Source organism: Mus musculus, chromosome 8, assembly GCF_000001635.26.
Source record: "Mus musculus strain C57BL/6J chromosome 8, GRCm38.p6 C57BL/6J".
Lineage (NCBI taxonomy): Eukaryota > Metazoa > Chordata > Mammalia > Rodentia > Muridae > Mus > Mus musculus.
Genome location: NC_000074.6, coordinates 16,843,846 through 16,861,453, shown reverse-complemented (window position 1 = coordinate 16,861,453; position 17,608 = coordinate 16,843,846). Strand labels below are relative to the sequence as shown.

The window sequence follows — 17,608 nt, the reverse complement described above, 5'->3', positions numbered from 1 at the left end:
CAGCCTAGTTCCAGGTACAATGAAAGAACTTGCTGCAAGGGGATATGATACTGACTGATAGGACACTGGATGTCCTCTTCTGGAATTAGTCCTGGTAAATCACACACACATGCATATTACATGCACACAAACTAAGAAAAATAAATGCATATTAAATTATGCTTTTGGCTATTGCCCTGTTGCATTATGGTAGACTCTATTCTCTGCTCATTTGTGGAGGGAGGTTCCCTTGTTTAATTACAGCTCTTTGATTACTAGGGAGGTTGCAATTTCATGTTTACTGATCATTCCTAATTACATATTATGAATCTTCTGCCCTTTGCCCTAAAGCATTCTTACATGATGGCACTTATGAAGGCTGACAATTTTCTTATCCAATTTCCTTGAAAAAAAATCACAATTCTTTCATGCTAATATGTATTTTTAATCTATCACTTGGAGACAGTTGTCTAATTTGGGAGTCTTATGCTAATGAAGACCTATATGGTTCTTAGTGAGTTCTGAGAATTCACAGTGATGCAAAAAATTATGCCTGGTTATACAAGTTAATTTATCTTTTCAGTTGAGATAGGCAGAAGGTATAAAAATAAGGGGCAAATTAATTTGTCTCATTTGCTTCATAAACCTATTTGGCACTGAAATTCTTTGACAGCTTAAGTGGTATCTTGTCAGTTGGTGGTGGACCATGTAGCAGTTTTTGATGGATGGCCTCTCTATTTCTGTGCTCTTGCTCTTTCTTTCTCTCTTTGCTTTTCATTAAATATCTCTCAACTCCATTTTTCACCTGGGTGAGAGTAAGACCACCATTATTGGAAGAGTTTGAGCATTGAATGGTTTCTGCCCACTTGAGCTCTGAAAACATGTTTTAGAGCTTTTGTTGTGGTTCTTCTCTGTGCCACCTATTGAGCAGAACTTATTTGAGCGATAGGGAGACAGAGGTCCAACACTGATGAGGAACAGGTCCTATAGATAAATCATAAGGGCGAGCTGGGCAGTGGTGGTGCACGCCTTTAACTTGGAGGCACTTGGGGGGCAGAGGCAGAGGCAGAGGCAGGTGGATTTCTGAGTTTGAGACCAGCCTGGTCTACAGAGTGAACTTCAGGACATCCAGGACTGCACAGAGAAACCCTGTCTTGAAAAACAACAACATCAACAACAACAACAAAATCATAAGGGCATGAAGTTACCTTGCAGATGGATAGACTTAGTTCAAAGTGTAGAAATGCATTGTGGACATGAGGCAACCAGTAATTAACAATTAGAAGAGAACTTCCATGAGGAATTGGTATCCAAGGATAAGAAGTAACAAAGACAGGGAGGTACAAGGTGCTGACAAAAGCCAATGGGAACAGAGTGGGATGAGATTATCCAGGGTGCTGCCCCCACACTCAAGGTATAGAATTTGAAGTGCAATAAAAAGTCCTTAATAATATTGAAATAGATTACAACCAAGGCTTTATTAGAAAAGAAGTTGTTTGTGGTATGAATTATGGATTCCAGGAATGGTTTGACAAAGGCAGAAGGTGGCAATAGTAATAAATACAATCTGTTCCTACCAGCATACTATGTCAAGAAAAATAAACAGGCAGAAAGAATGGCTAGAAAGCACAGATGTCAGAACTTAGTACATATAATTTTATTTATATCACCACAATAATATACCATTCTATATGTCAGAAATATACTGAAACACACATATTAGATGAAAACAGACCATATATTTTCTCATTATAAGAAATGAATATTTCATTTTCACTATAAATAAAATATTTATTTCATTTTCATTATAAGAAAAGTCCTCTTAAGTTGGATTCCTTATATTTTTATTTGTTGATAAATCTGGAATATATCAGGAGATCCAACATGGACATCCATAAGGGTGGCTTTTTAGGACTCTCTGGATGTGAGCTGTCCCTGCTCTTTTCAGATTTAGCAGCAGCTTTCTGCTCTAAAAGCATTCAGAAGACAAGGAGGCAGATGCTTCTCTGTAGATCAGTGGAACCGCTTCCAGGTTCTGACTCACAGTCTTAGTCATCACATCATCTCTTAAGGATATTATCTGAACTGTGCATGTATGTACAAAAGTAGATACTCATGGGTAAAGAACAGAAAGGTGTGTGTGTCGGGGGGTTGCCAAGTGTTGTTGTTGATTTGATGGGAAATGGCCAGGACATAAGAGTTTCTTTTACAGTAAAAGAGCAGCTGCTTAAAGACTTCAGATGCTCAAGATCTTAATGGTCAAAGCAATTATCAGATCCCCAGGTAAGAGGCTGCCAGACTGTCACAGGACCTCTTGAGTAGACAGCACTTCTGAGCATGCTTCCAGGAATTCCACTGTTCCCAAGGCATGCCACTGAGTTAATGACAATGGTGGGTTCCTGCCTTTGTTACTTGAGAAAGGTCATGAATATATTGTATTAGAGTAGTCATTGTGTGGCTTGGATCACCCTGACCTCCCTGACAACTCACAAGCTTGGGACATTGACATGTCAGTGACATTACTATAATTAAACAGAAAACTAAAGAAGCCGTGCTAGGACAAAGGAGACAGTGATCTGAGACAATAAAGTCCTGACTCCATTTCTGTAGCCTGTGGCTTAAGTGAAAATCTTACCTGTGGTCAAGAAGATGAGGATGCTGATGTCTGTACGACTGGCACTCCAATTTATCCTCCAGGGTCTCAGGGATGGTTTTTACAAACATCTTGAGATGTAGGCCAAATATCATTATAATTCTTGGTCTTAATTATACAAGGTTTACAGTCTCTTAAGATGGCAATACACTGCTAAAGTGTGGAGGCAATACTGAAAGTATTTTGTCCTTATATGTAGTAGTGGGCCCTTTACCTCCCTGTGACAATCCTTAAAGGCTCCCATAGTAGAATTATCCTCCACCATCACTATCTATCCACATTCAAGTGATCTTTTGCATAAGCAACCTCTGTGTAACAGGCTCAGTATGTTCTCTACAAATTAAGATGCCTGTGTCAACGCCCCTTGTCTTCAAATTTATTGAATATAGTATTGCATCACCGTCAGGTATAAAAGCTGGGGCACTTTTACTGTCACTGACTGACTACACTGGCCATGGACAGATGACTCCATATCACTGTTTAAGCTTCTATAAGACAGGTAGGTGACCATGCAGCCCCTTCTCTCAGGATTATTTGTGTGTGGGTATGGGGGGAGTGGACATTGAGTGAAATGACTGTCCTGCAGGCAGCTCAAGGGGTTCTTGCTCTCACCTAGGTGCTAGTAGATGGAGGAGATAGTAGATGGAGCATCAGGGCCCAAGAGCTTGCCATCCAGAAAGTGTTGCTGCGTGATTTAGTACCTCCTACTATTCTCTATAAAAAGAAACTGTGTCTCTGAGATGATGCTTAACATCCAAGCACTAATTTGTAATGACTCAAGGAAGCAGCCTTTACTACTTTGGATCACTTCAGGATAAAAGGAGGAGGTTCGGTACATTGGCATTGAAGTCATACTTCACTTAATGGAGGAATCAGCTTCCAGAAAGGCATAGCATGGTGATTTTATCATTATAATAATAGCATATATTTTATGCTTATGTGAATCAATCCAGCCATAAGGTCACTACACAATGGTGTCTTGTGAGAATACCATTATGTATGTATGTATGTATGTATGTATGTATGTATGTATGTGTGTATGTGGTTGTTTATTTAACAAATCAATACTGCATCCATGATAGTGATCCCATGATACATAAGTACATAAGCCCAGCTATGATTAGGCCACCAGATGACCAATGGAGCAGGGAAAATAAGGATGACTCTCTCGTGCAAGTGTGGAGAATGGAGTTAGAGAGGAATCTGATGGTTGATCATGATGAATTTCTCTAGTATCTTTGTGCAAATAATTCCTCGTTATAAGAGTTAGTAAAATTCACTGAGTGACCCCCACCTTAAGGTACTTTTAGCCTCCTCAGGGCTATATACAGGTCCATGACATAGATAAGGCATGGCAAAGGTCAATTTTTGGTAGCTTTCCTCGGGTTCTGTCAGCCTTAATTTTGGGACAGTGTCTCTTGCTGTATCAGAAGCTAATCATTTAGCTCATCTAGCCAACAAGCCCCAGAGATCTGCCTATCTCTTTAAAACACTGGGATCAAGAACATGTGTCACTGTTTCCAACCTTTACCTATGGGTTCTATAGTTCTGTCTGATTTTCACATGTACAAAGCAAACGCTCTACTGACAAAGTCATCTCCCAATATCTGAATAGTGATTTCTCTCCATCTTGGAAGGGGGAAGTCCAGGATTAGGATTGCAACAGATCTGTGTCCATGAGAGACATGTCTTTGGGTTTATATGGTCTTTTGATGTATCTTTACACGATCAAAGGGGCATCATTTCTCTTGGCCTCTGTGATATCTATCACATTCATTATGGTATGTGCCACATGCTCAAATCAACTCTAATCAAATCAATGCCTAATAGTGCTATGTTGGGGAAAAGGTTTCAATATGTAAGTTTGGGGGCTAAACATGCACTTGGGTAAGGAAAGTAGTTTCTAAAAACCACCGACGCAGAAGCTTCAGCTAAGTAGCAAGTTAGGCTATGTAGGCAAGATGCAAAAACAGGGACTTTAAAGAATCTGTAGGAAAAGTGAGCCACCTATATGAAATAAAAAAAATACTTCTTAAAGTACCTCTATTAACTATCTATCCATCTGCACATGAGCCAGTGTTTATTGTTACAATGTTAATGTCAAAGAGAAAAAAAAGAAAAGAGCAGGGCTAAAGTCTATGCTTTCCATATGAATGTTACTGACTCTGTTAAAATGCAGGCCATTGTTCCCGAGGCTGAGATGCAGAAGATTAGCTGGTTTCATTTCCCAACTGTGTAGTTCGGTGTCAGTGCATAGAACAATGAGCTTTAATAAACCTAGGGAGACAGAGCCACACAATTTTGATCTGCAGGTGCATCTAGACATCACCACCACTTCTCTGCTCTTCCTGTCTCTTCCTTGTCTTATGAATAAGAAAATTATGCTTGAGTACAGAAAACTTTATGGAACAAAGAATCTGAGTGAACTTCAATATCCTGTTCCTCTATAGCCCTTGTCCAAGAATTTTCCCTCTAGACAAAATGAGGAAAGAAAGACTGTAGAAATGGCAGCTTTCTTTCAATCTAGTCCTGGGTTACATGGGACCTTTGGCCTGATGGTAGCGATTAAGATCATCTATTTCCTGATGGAGATAGTTAAGATAGGCTCGTTTTTCTTGGTGCCAGTGGGTTTGCTGTATCTGCTAAAGCCATTGCGTGGGATGAGATTCCTAGGAACAGTAGTAATTGATGGGAGACCTCTCATCTTCATGTCAACATAGATTCTGAACTTGGAACTTACTTTTACATATTCGCCCCTGCAGTTTTGAGAAATTTTCATATAGTAGAGTGAGATGTGGTGATTAAATGCCCTTCAACTCAAGAAAGTTCACTTAGAATCATAGCCTCACGCAGATTTTTTTTTTAAGATGGAGAAAGCCAAGTGAATTATTTTAATACATTATGCAACATTCACAGGATACATATTTATAATGTGGCTGAATTCTAAAATCAAAAAAGTTGAAGATCAAAATAACAAATATTGAAGTGAAAATTCTGAGACATTCAGAAGTTTGTGTTATAAGAAAGAAACGTGTGCTCTCCATTCTTTGACACCACACAGCAAGGACTTGACCCTAAGGTGATTTGTGGGTAGCTTTGTAATTTAAAGATATTAGACAGGCATGAAGAGGTTATAGGAGAGAAGAAATTGAAGGAGGAGAGGAAAAAAGAAGAGAGAGGGGGAATTAGTGAGGGAAAGAGAGGAAGAAAACCAGCAGAAGTCGTACGACAATGGATGGAAGTAAAGAAACAAAGGTAAGAGGAATAACAGTGAAGAAAGAGGAAAGAGAGAATGAAACACAAAAAGAGAAGTCGGAAAAGAGAAAAGAAATGGTAGGAAGCAAGAGAAGCTCAGGGGAAAGGATGGGACACAAAACAAAGGAAGTCATATAAAACGGAAAGAGGTAAGAAGGGAAAGAATGGGACACAGAATGAAGGAAGTCGGATAAAATGGAGAGATAGTTAGGAGAGGGAAGTGTAAGCAAAGGAAGAAGGGACTTATTCTTATGGACTGGTAAAATGCAGGTACTTAGAATTGGCTCCTCCCACATCCACCTCTAGATGGACTGGGTGCTGTTCTTGGTCAGGCAATCCTGTTACGCAAGAACAATTTTATAGATGATCTGAGGCAGTGGCTGGCCCAAGAACATTTGCTGTGATTCAGAACTGGCAACCTCTCCTCTGTTGGGCTTGCAGACCTCACCTGAAAATACTGACTTGGTCATCAGCTTTGCCATTGAAGGGTCTGCAGGTTGAGGAAGAGCTAATCTCATCTTTACATACACACACACACACACACACACACACACACACACACACACACACACACACATATATACATACACACACACACACATATATATATATACATACACACACATACACACACACACACATATATATATATACATACATACACACACACTCTCACACACACACACACACACACACACACACACACATATATATCTTCAGTTCACAGCTGGCTTCTACTAGGTACCATTCACACATATCAGTATTTGTGTCGATTATAACCCTTTCTGAAGACGAGACAAATCTCCATTGTCAGTAAGTCCAACTGAGGATAAGGACTGACTGACAAGTCAGACAGCACCTGCTCTGCAGTGTGTGGAAGGCCGAAAACTATGGATGGTACTGGAAAGAACAAAGCTAAGCAAACATTTTCTAAACAGAAAATAGAAGGCTCAAGGAATAATATGATATTAAATTTAGTACCAGCTTAAAACCATACCACTAAAGAACCTGTTATTATTATTAATGATACAAAGTTTTCAGTGGCTGTGGAAAAATTAACCGCTCAAGTATGAGAAGTAAGATTAAGTGAAAAAACTGTTAAAGCCTACAGTATATCCCAGTAGCTTTTAAGTTTACTTCATTTCTATATTTATAAAGTCTTAGAGTAGCCACTGAATTTTCTATTAATAATGCATAGTATTTAGGAAGAAAATTATGAACATTTTTGCGATCATAGATGGAAAGATTTCAACCAGTTTTTAGATGTAAGTACACTGACTATTAAGGGCTTATTTTTTGGTCTGTGCTCCATTATTCAACCTAACTCAGCAAGTATTCAAATGATTCACACATATGAACACACTAACTATTTTATTTATTTTGAGCATAATTTAAATTATGTACCAATTATGATACATTAAATAAATCATTTATTCATTTTGTCAGAATAATAGGCCTTGGATAACACATGCACAATGTGTTGTCTATTATTTATACCATCCTGGTCACCTATCTGTGTCTACTGGGGTTTATCTCTTTGTCTGTGCAATGAGTATATTACTATGTAACTAACTCTCACCTTGTTCTATTAGGTACTGAATATATTAATAAGTGCATGTCCTTCGGTAACCAACTGAATAGAAGCACTTGATTCTTTTTAAAGTTGTATTTACTACTTTTAAAACTTCTTACTGGTTTTTTGTGAATTTCACATCATGGACCTCAATTCTACTCATTTCTGCCACCCCTCATACCTGCCCTCCACCCTTCCAGCCTCTCTACCAACAATGAAAAATAAATTTCATTGTAGAAGCAGTAGTGTGTCCCACAGTAAACACTTTGTTCACACTTCCCTGCTTACAAATGTTCATTGCAATGATGGGTTGGCCTGATACCTCTGACTTCAGCTACTCTATTGCTATAGGAATCTTACTGGGACTACTCTCCGATATGCTGCTGTTGCCCCGTGTCATGGAGATCCTGTAGCTTTGGAGCTGTAGGACCAGCCCCTTTATGCACTCTAGTAGTTCGTTGATGGGGTAGATGTTTGGGTTGGGCTGATTCAAAGCCCTAGATCTGAGCCTGATAGTTCTCTAAGCTGATCAGCCTGCCAGCTTTCCTGCTCTCATGCCTTTGGAGCTAGCTCACCTCCCTCCCTACCATCAGGGTCAGCTCTACTGTACTGTCCAGGTGAGGTGTAAGCCCTATTCTCCTGCTTTCATGACCCCATGAGGCCAATTCTCCTTTCAGCCTGCCACTAGTGGCAAGGGAAAACTGGAGGAGGAATCTCTTCCTTGCTGATGTCACCACAGATCAGGACTGACTCTCCTGTACTCACACCCTTGGGGTGGCTCACCCTCAACCCTCATATATATGGCAAGCTCTACTGTGCAGCAACAGATGAGGAGCCAGGGAAGCTCTTCTGCTGTGATGACTTGGGAGCCATCTCTCCCGCCTGCAATAGATGGCAAGGGGTGAGGTGGTATACATCTGTGCATTGCCCATGTCACTGATGGCAGACAAATTGTGGGGCCAGCTCTCCAGCTATCATGACTGTAGGACATGTCTCATACATGCTTCAGGTGGGAAGGGGAAGAGGGAGAAGGGAATCTCTCCCTTGCCCATGCCACATCAAGGGATATGAGTGATAGGACCAGCTCTCCATGTTTTTGTTCTGAGGTGGGGGTGCTCACCAGCAATTCCCTCAATTTCAGGGCTGACCATTGAGGACTGCAATTCACTGTAGGGAAGTTTGGCTTTCCTGCTGTCACGCTTCCAGGTCCAGCTCTCCCACAATGCCCAAGTGAGGAGTGGGACCAGATCCGCACAGCCCTCTGACATCCACATGTTCCCAGGCAACAGATCAGACCAGAATGTCCACCCAGCCTTTGGTGGTAGCAGACCCCTAGTGCTTCAGGATCATGGACCAGATGTTGCCTCTAGTGGTACCACAGACTGGGACCCCACCATTATCCCAGGTGGCATCACCAGCTACTCACATCAGGCTATTCCTCACTACCCTCAAGTCTCTGGTTGTGCCTCTCTTCATAAGTGCCCACATCTGCCTGTTTCTCTTTCATTTCTCCATCACTCACTTGCTCCTCTTAGAGATGCCAGGAATCTCTGAGTGTCCAGTACAGTGAAGGGATCATCTCAGGCATTTTCTGCCTCATAGCCCTGAGCAGTGTCCCACTGGTGATTGTCTCAGGCTAACTCCATGTCTATGCCCCCTGGCACCAAAATAGTAGTCATCTCAGACTCACTTTTTTATTTCCAGGAAATTCTTGACTACTAGTCATTCAGATGTTAATAGGTCAGAATACTGAGTGTAGACATAGCCTCTCCCTTCTCCACTGATACACATGTGACACAACGACCACACCTGCAATGCTTCAAAGTACAGTGTATGTATTTTTTTTAAGTTTTATGTGTATCATGTTTTGTCTACATGTGTGTCAGTGTACCATGTACATGTAGTGCCAGTGGAGGCCAGAAGAGGACATTAGATCCCCATGTAACCAGCATTGTGTATAGTTATTAGCCTCTGTTTTTATGCTACGAACAGAAACATGGTCCTTTGCAAGAGCAATGTGTGCTCAGCCACTGATCCATCTCTGTAGCCCTGACGACCTAACTCTTAATTGAAAGAATATGAAAATGCTCACTGTTAGGCTTGTGAGATGGCTGAGGAGATAAGAGAGGAAAATTTGATTCTTGGGTTCAAGATAGAAGGAACAAGTTATCCTCCATATGTTAAGTCATGGCAAATATGTTTTCTCACACACAAATCATAGTGTGTACACACATACATACATACATACACACACACACACACATACACACATAACATAATTTAAAGCATGATTTTAAAAACTAGTAGAACACTCATTCTGAATGTTTAATTGAGTATCATATAGGTGATGTTTTACACTTCTGAAATTTATAATTGAATAGCAGAATGGAGCATTTATCTATACACAAGGACATACCAAATACACAATGTTCTAGTGAATGAAATATTGGATAGCAAAAGATAATTTCATGATCTTACTATAGATACTGATGTGGGATTACAGACTCTGGGCTTTGAAAACATGTTATATTCTGATGTGACGAATTTGCTGACCAGGCTCTTACTGCCTGCCACAAAACTCATGGGCCACTGCCGATGCCATCGCCACACTACAGAGCAAAGAGACAGCTTTGTTGTCCTTGGGAAATTTGTATCTGGGAAGGAAGAAAGCTCACAGTGAATAGGTACATATGTGCTACATCCACTCCAGTAGTGACAAGCGCGACAGGCCCCGAAAACCTGGGCGCTGTCCCGAGGCAAAAAGTTCATGGAAACTTAGTCTCCTGGAATAGTGGCATCCTGTATAACGAATGCTCCAATGTCCTTGCTTTAGTTGGTAAACAGATCTGTGTGCTTTCCCTTAATATTGCTTTATTACAAGTGCTCCTAAGGATTGATTTTTTTGACATATAGCTAAATTAGATTCTAGGCAGTCCTTGATCCAACCTTGGGCATGGATAGCTAAGTCACTGCCCTACACAGAAATTTACCATTATCTAGTAAGACGGAAGTTTGTGACCTAAAGAGGAACCAGAATACATACTTAGAACTATAGGTAGCTGAGTTACACCCATACACAAACAAGTATTTACGATGGCCTAGGGGGAAGGTGGACTATACAATAGACTAGAGTAGGAACTATGGTAAGGGCACTAAGTCCTTGCCCCTGGCTTCTAAGATTAAGTGTATCTTAGGTGGAGCTGTTTTTGATCCCAGTTGTTAACATTAAGTTTTACCCCAGTTGGTTCCTGCCAGTTCTTCTGTGTTTGTATTCCTCTGTTTTGTGTAAGAATCCAGTAACCTCTTTGTACCTTGCCGGTGTGTCACCCAACTTCCCTATTTTCTTCTGTATAAAAAGTTTGATGCTTGATTTGACAAATTACATTCAGATCCACACTCCCTTGTGTCTGGTCTGTCTGTCAATTCCCGCCAACTCGTTGCCCACCTGTGACCAGAGACCCTTTCCACGCAGACAAGGGACCAAAAGGGTCTGAGGCACATATGTAGAGGACATCTGGTCAATGTGATGTGAACAATGACAGCAGGCTTGGTGTTGACAGATCCTGAGGGAGTGGGTTATACTACCATTGGGCATCAAGAAAGGACATCCTTAAGAAAGTAGCTTTAAAATCTGGAAATAGATGAGGCCTGGGTACAAGGCTAATGCTGAGAGCATACCTAAGGCTAGGGTAATGGCTAGGGTTGTGAGAAGGGCTAAAGTAATGATCATTCCTAAGGGCTGGGAGCATTCCTAAGGTCTGCCACCACGGGTAAGGTGCAAAGCATGGCTAAGGAATGGGAGCATGGCTAAGGTGGAGAGTATGGCTAAGGGCTGGGAGCAGGGATAAGGGCTAGGAGCAAGGATAAGGAAAATCTTTTAAGGAATCATGAAGATCTACTGGCAGGTGCTGAGGATGGGAGTTCTCAAGTACAGGGGCAAATTACAAAGAGGATCAGAAGAAAAAGTCCCTGAGGAGAGAGAGAGGCTCACATGAAGCAGAGGTCATAACCTAGCGTGAGGAGTGCCCTCTAGTGATGACCTCGAAGCTTTACCTCCAAAGTTATGGAAAGATGCAGGTGGCTCTGAGTTGTGGCCACCCGACTTGAGGTGTAACAAAATCATGTCACTGGTAATTGTGGCACACAGAAGACAAGAAAGGGGCCTACTGGATTCGTTAGTTCTTTGCTGAATGCTGGGAAGGCAGGTGGTATGACATGGAAGACCTGGCAGACGTGAGGGTTTATGATCCCAGGAAAGCAAGGACTGGAGATGGTGCCGTGATTCTCTTACTGGACCATGTTACAGAAGGGAGAGATTCACCACATCTCTGGAACTTTCACCCACCAAACAACCCAATATGACCTTAAACCTGAAAGTCCCCATAAAACACCCTCCACAACAGTAATGGTTTTCTAAAAGACTATAAGAATGTAAACAGAAAGTGTTTCTCTCACCCATTCCCATACCTGCTTACAGGGGCTTGTTTGACAATCTGCTGTCTTGTGGCCTTTTGCCATTTTGACATTCTTCACACATTAAAAGACTTCTTGGGGCATGAACTACAAAAGAACACATACTTTCCCCTGGTGGAAAAGTGTCGCTTGAGAGTCTTGCACCTCATACTAAAGCAAAGAAATAGAAGGAAAGCAGGTAAATTCATGCACGTGTTGCATTCTGTTTTAATCTTTATTTTTAGATAAATGCTAATCTCAAAAACATAAGAAAAGTCACCCTGTCTACATGTTTAAGGCTTCAAAGTCCATGAGGAGCATCTCAATGTTAAGACACACAAGAAAATCACCCAAGGTCTGTGCGTGAGTGAGCAAATGTTTAACCCATAATTAAGTAATGCATGGTTCCTACTTCAAAAATAAAAAAAGTAATGTCTTGCCTGTTTTCTCTCATCTTATGTTAAAGAGTGAGAAATGAGTATTAGATGAGTGAGTATAATGAAGTTTGCTTGGCATAAACAAGCAAAATATACCTAAGGGTAGATTTTTAAAATCAGCAAATATACACTCCTACAATTAGAAGAACTGTGCATGCCCACTGTCACATGGCATGGGCTTTGTGTGCTATAGGACAGCATGGTGCAAATTGTAAAGTTGAAGAGAAAGAGATTCTGCTCATGAGCATGCACACATATTGGAATCCCTGAGCTGGAGTTCTATGTCTAAGCACACATGGCAGTCAAGGTTAGTTTGTCATCAGCAGTCATACCCCTGATTTCCCAGTACCAGCAGTAATTTCTTCTCCCTTCAGTCAACTTCTGGAGCTAGATATTCCCTGAGGGCCATTGCTCTTCCTCATATCCCTGACAGAGGCTCTCAGAGCCTATTTAGACTCCACTTTCTGAGGTTAGATCAACATGAAATGTGAGTTAGTGCCTCACAGGGAATATATGTTACATAACCTGGTATGTGCTTCCAGAGGCCAGCTCAGCTGGTGGCTGCTACATGTTGAATCTTGTGCCACTGTGCATGTGTTTACAAACAGGTGCAGGGGAGCCTGAATCACACAGCATGGACCGATTTTGCTAAGGAACTGTGAAGGATTGCAGTCTGGGCTAAAGGAATTTTGCTAAAAGGCATGTGGAGTCATACCAGGTCTCTTAATGTGAGGCACATTGCTGAGGAAAGTAGTCTTGTGTCTGTGGTAGAACTTACTGGTGACATGGTGATAACCACTTGAGTTGTTGACCCAGGACTTCAGGGATTGAAAATATCTACATTGGCCTTAATACTGGGACAAAAAGAAAAATTGTGCCCATTTAATTTCCTAAGCAGCTCTTTGTCTATCATCTGTGTCAAACTTTTTGACAGATCCTGCAAAGTTTATAGCTGAGAACCATGCAATTGAATTACCGAATAATAATAACAACAAAATTCTCATGTTTTAGTTAAGTTTATTATTTTCTGTTCTGTATTTGCCCTCAGGGATACATGGTCCATGGACCATTGGTGGGGCATGACGTACTTAACTTTTCAAAGGGTGCTCTGTAAACTAACGTCTAAAGTTCGCATTTTACAGATGAGAATAAAATGATTAAAACGAGATTGCTACAATGTAAGTGACTTCTAGAGGGCAACTCACATCACTGCACTGAGGTAGGTGCACCCAAACTCCTGTCAACGGTCCTCATAGTCAGACCATGTGGATGTTCACATGGTGGTAATTCTGCCAATAGTCCAGCCTCTTGGTCATTACACATGGGTAGCTACATCACATCTTTTGTACTGAGTGGTGGCTTACCATTTATCCCTTATAATGAGGCCGTGTTCTAGTTTAGCCTTCAATTAATCTGCCATGTGTCCTTGGGGCCACCCTCCTTTCCATTCACCTAATTTATGTCAGGGTATCCACTAGCACTTTATTTATGGTTGGTGCCTAGGCTTTTCAGATTCAAGAGCCACACTTCAGAGTTTTACCAGTGGGCAGTAAATCTCAGTGTCAAAAGTGACTATCCAGAATGCACTGAGCGACACATAAATGGATGAGGTAGAAACACCTTGTGTGGTTGTACATAGGGTTGCGATTTGACTTGCTGACTTACAGAGGTGTCACAGTAGCCTCAGCTCTCAGTGACTCTGTGATATCCATACTTCTTACTGTGGAGGTCTGTGTTCACAGTACAGAAAAGCCAGCTGTGTCACCAGATGTCCAACACATGAAACCAGCCTTTGGCTCTTTTCTATCTATTTGCATTAATTTAACTTCAATTTTCAAAGTCCCATTTTTTTTTTTAAAGAAAAGTTTTCTCTAGGACTTCGATCAAAAGAAATTGCAGGTTTGTGTGGACTACAGTTTTCTGACCATGAGGGTGGCACAGATGGAAGCAGATGGACAGAACATGTCCTCATGGACGCTCTGTGCCTACAGCCTGCTGTAAACTTGCAAGAGTCTGTCTAGCCCTCAGGCACATAACAAGTGTGGCTATTTTTCATTCTTATGTTCCTCACGAAGGAGCCGCAGCCCAGCTGGGGATCTGTTGATACAGTGTGCTCCAGCAATTAAGAACTAAAGGTGGTAGGTCATGCTGGTTCCTCAGAAAGCATAAACTAGGCCGACTGATTTCAAGTAACAGCACTTCTGTCTGCATTTCTGCATTTTGCCCCCCCCCTCCCTTGGTTAGTAGGAATAGCAAATATTTTCCTTGTCTGCCTAGAAACTGCAATGTGCTGGTATCAAACCTTAACACTCTGTATACAATGTACCAAAGGATGTTGGTCCTCTTCCAGGGTACATAGTGATTAGAATTTAAAGAAATCAGACTAAAATCACTTAACAGGGGCATGACTACTCCGATGGCTTGTCATGACTCCCCAGAGTCCCAGAGTCTTGGCTCTTACTAGCCAGCAGAACTCAGTGTGGTCTGGAAGTCAGGATCCTAGCCTAGTATTTACTGCTTGTTTCTTCATTGGTTTGCGATTTCTCTGACAACTTTTCTAACTGATGGCTGTAGTGATCCTTGATGTTGGAAGAAGAGAAGGAGGGAAAAAAAGAAGAGAAGGAAGAGGGAGAAGAGGAAGAAGAGGAGGAGCAAGATGGATGAGGATCAGGAAGAGGGGGAAGGCGAGGAAGACGAAGAGAAAGAGGAGGAGAAGAAGAGGGATTAGGAGAAGGAGGAGGAGAGGGAGGAGAAGCAGGAAGAGAAGGAGGAGGAGAAGAAGAGGAAGAAATATAGATATGCTTCTGGCAGTTCATGTTGTCTGCAGGCTTAATGGTGTGAAGGACTCAGTGTGGAGAATTCAGTGTTCTGTGAATCAAGTGCTGTAGGGACCCCCCCCCCCTCCCTCCAGTGCTCTGGATGCATGTGAGGGTGTATGGTAAAGATATGACTGGCATGACTGCTCCAATGTTAGGAAAGGTTTCCATTGTAGCAATGACAGAGGGAATAGCCAGAGGCTTCTGGAAGAGTCCAGAGCAGAGAGATGTAGACTGGACATCACCAGAGCTAGGTAAGTGGGAGGGTGAAAGAAAATACTGGAGAGATTGAAATAGCAAGGGATAAGGAATAGAGCAGAGGTAGAGGGAGCAAGAGAATGAGAGAGAGTAAATGGAAGTATGAGATATATTAGAGCACAGTGTGAATAAGAGAGAATAATACAGAGAAAGAGAGAGAATTCTACACATGTCCATGGGGGAAGGGAAAGAGGGGAGGGAGGGAGAGAGAGAGACAGAGGCAGAGACAGAGACAGAGAGAAAGAAAAGAGTGGGACAGAGTGAGAGGAGGGAGGCAGAGAGGGGATGGAGAGAGACTGAGAGAGGGAGATAGAGAAAGAAAGAGAGACAGAGACAGAGAGACAGAGAGACAGAGGACTACAGGGGAATAGCAGGATTCCAAGAATAAGTAGCTAGGCAGTGAAGCCCAGAATGTAGAGAAGTTTAGAGTAAGGTGGAAGGTGAGAAGGGCTGGAATGTTAGTATGAGCTTTAAAATGAGTAACAGATACTGGTAATGCTGAGTGGGCCTAGGGGCCAGGGTGAGCTACACATATGCTAATGGGCACCACAGGTAGTGATATGTTCCTTCTGCCAGAATTATGGGAAATTACTCCTTTTGGCAAATGGGAACTAATTTCACAACTTCATGAGAAATGCTGGCCTTTACCTAATCAGAAGATATTGTTTCATATTGCGCTCATTTCTGAATATTCCAACAGCTTGAGACCTAACATCTCAATCTTTGGTTGATGATAAGGATGGTTTAGTCTCCTCCATAACTGCTTCAAAGCTGGGGAGGGCCTTGTGGTGGTCCAGGAAGGGTGGAATGTGGGTAAAATCTTGTAGGGGAGGGGTTTATGTAATGGCTGAAAGTATCTAGACTTGCAGGACCATATTAGGCTAGTGACAATGAAATGGAGGCCACTGTGAAGCAGTTTCAGAGTCACAATTGATTCCTGAAATGGTGTCAGTCAGCTGTGTGAAAATCTAGCATATGTATGGAACAAGGTAAAATTAAGGGGCTTAGGAGAAAATCCTTATCTTGGGTTTACACTTGGATATTCTGGGCCTGTCTTGTGGTCCTGGTGGGTAGAGGAAGGGGGAGGAAAGGAAAGGAAAAGAAAGGAAAGGAAAGGAAAGGAAAGGAAAGGAAAGGAAAGGAAAGGAAAGGAAAGGAAAGGAAAGGAAAGGAAAGGAAAGGAAAGGAAAGGAAGAGACCCTATCCTCAGGGGCAGGAATACTCAGGCAAGGAATCTGTTGTCCATTGGACCTGTATTAATAGATCCAAGTTGTAACTCCCTGAAACTTACATGGATTTTTAAAAAAGTTTACAAAAAAGAAATAGAAGTCTTTGATATGTTAGCAGGACCACTGTCTATAATCTTCACTGAACATCTCCATAGGAAGAGCACCTAAGGAGTGTCTGTGAACAGCTGGTGGAGACCTAAGTCTTTGAGCCTGGGCAAAGCTGAGCCTGATGAATGTCCCTGGGATAGCGCAGATCTGGGTGTGCATGGGTTGGACAAGAGTGTTTTCAGCGCGATGAGAAGCACTGTTACGTCTATTTAGCAAATAACTAGAGGAAACTTTTTTTTGAGCCTGTGACAATGATAATTACAACCAGTTCTTTACCAACAGCTAGATTAATAGTTTATAAGAAATCAATTGATTAGTAGAAGGAGAAGTTTTAACATCATATGTATGCTCTTTAAGTCTGATTTTTTTTTACATACCTTAAGTCATTTATCTTGTACTAGCTCATCTTAAATCACTTACTTCATCTTTTACAACCTCCATAAACTTTGAACTTCTTTTCTTTCATCTAGAAACAATCAGTCCCTTGTCATAAAACCTAGGTGCTGATTACTGAGAGAAGTCCGTTTGTTTTATTTAAAGGAATAGTAAAAGCAAGTTTTTAGTTAATACCACCAGCATGGTAGCTTGAGTTTGTCTTGATGTTGAAACCTGTTTTGTGAGTTTGTCCTCCTCAGCATGAAGCCTGTCAGTTCAGCAAGGTAGAGAAGTCTTCGAGTCTGCCTTTCTCAGCAGAAAACCTAGTGGATCAAGGAAAAGGCAAGCCTGTTTATTTTTTTTACATATGAAATAGGCTAACCAGCAGCTGCAGCCTCTAGGGTGAGGAGCTGGCCAAGGGCCACTTGCTGTTGCAGCAGCATCATCGTCGTCATCATCAGGGCGATCTGAGC

General features: G+C 41.7%; 1 protein-coding gene and 1 pseudogene across 5 annotated transcripts in view; one reads left to right on the top strand and one right to left on the bottom strand.

Moving 5' to 3' along the window:
- The window catches only part of Csmd1 (CUB and Sushi multiple domains 1), a 1,642,848-nt gene that overhangs the window by 673,932 nt on the left and 951,308 nt on the right, over positions 1–17,608 (top strand). The gene's annotated exons all lie outside the window — the stretch shown is intronic.
- On the bottom strand, positions 9,167–9,286 carry Gm25278 (annotated as a pseudogene).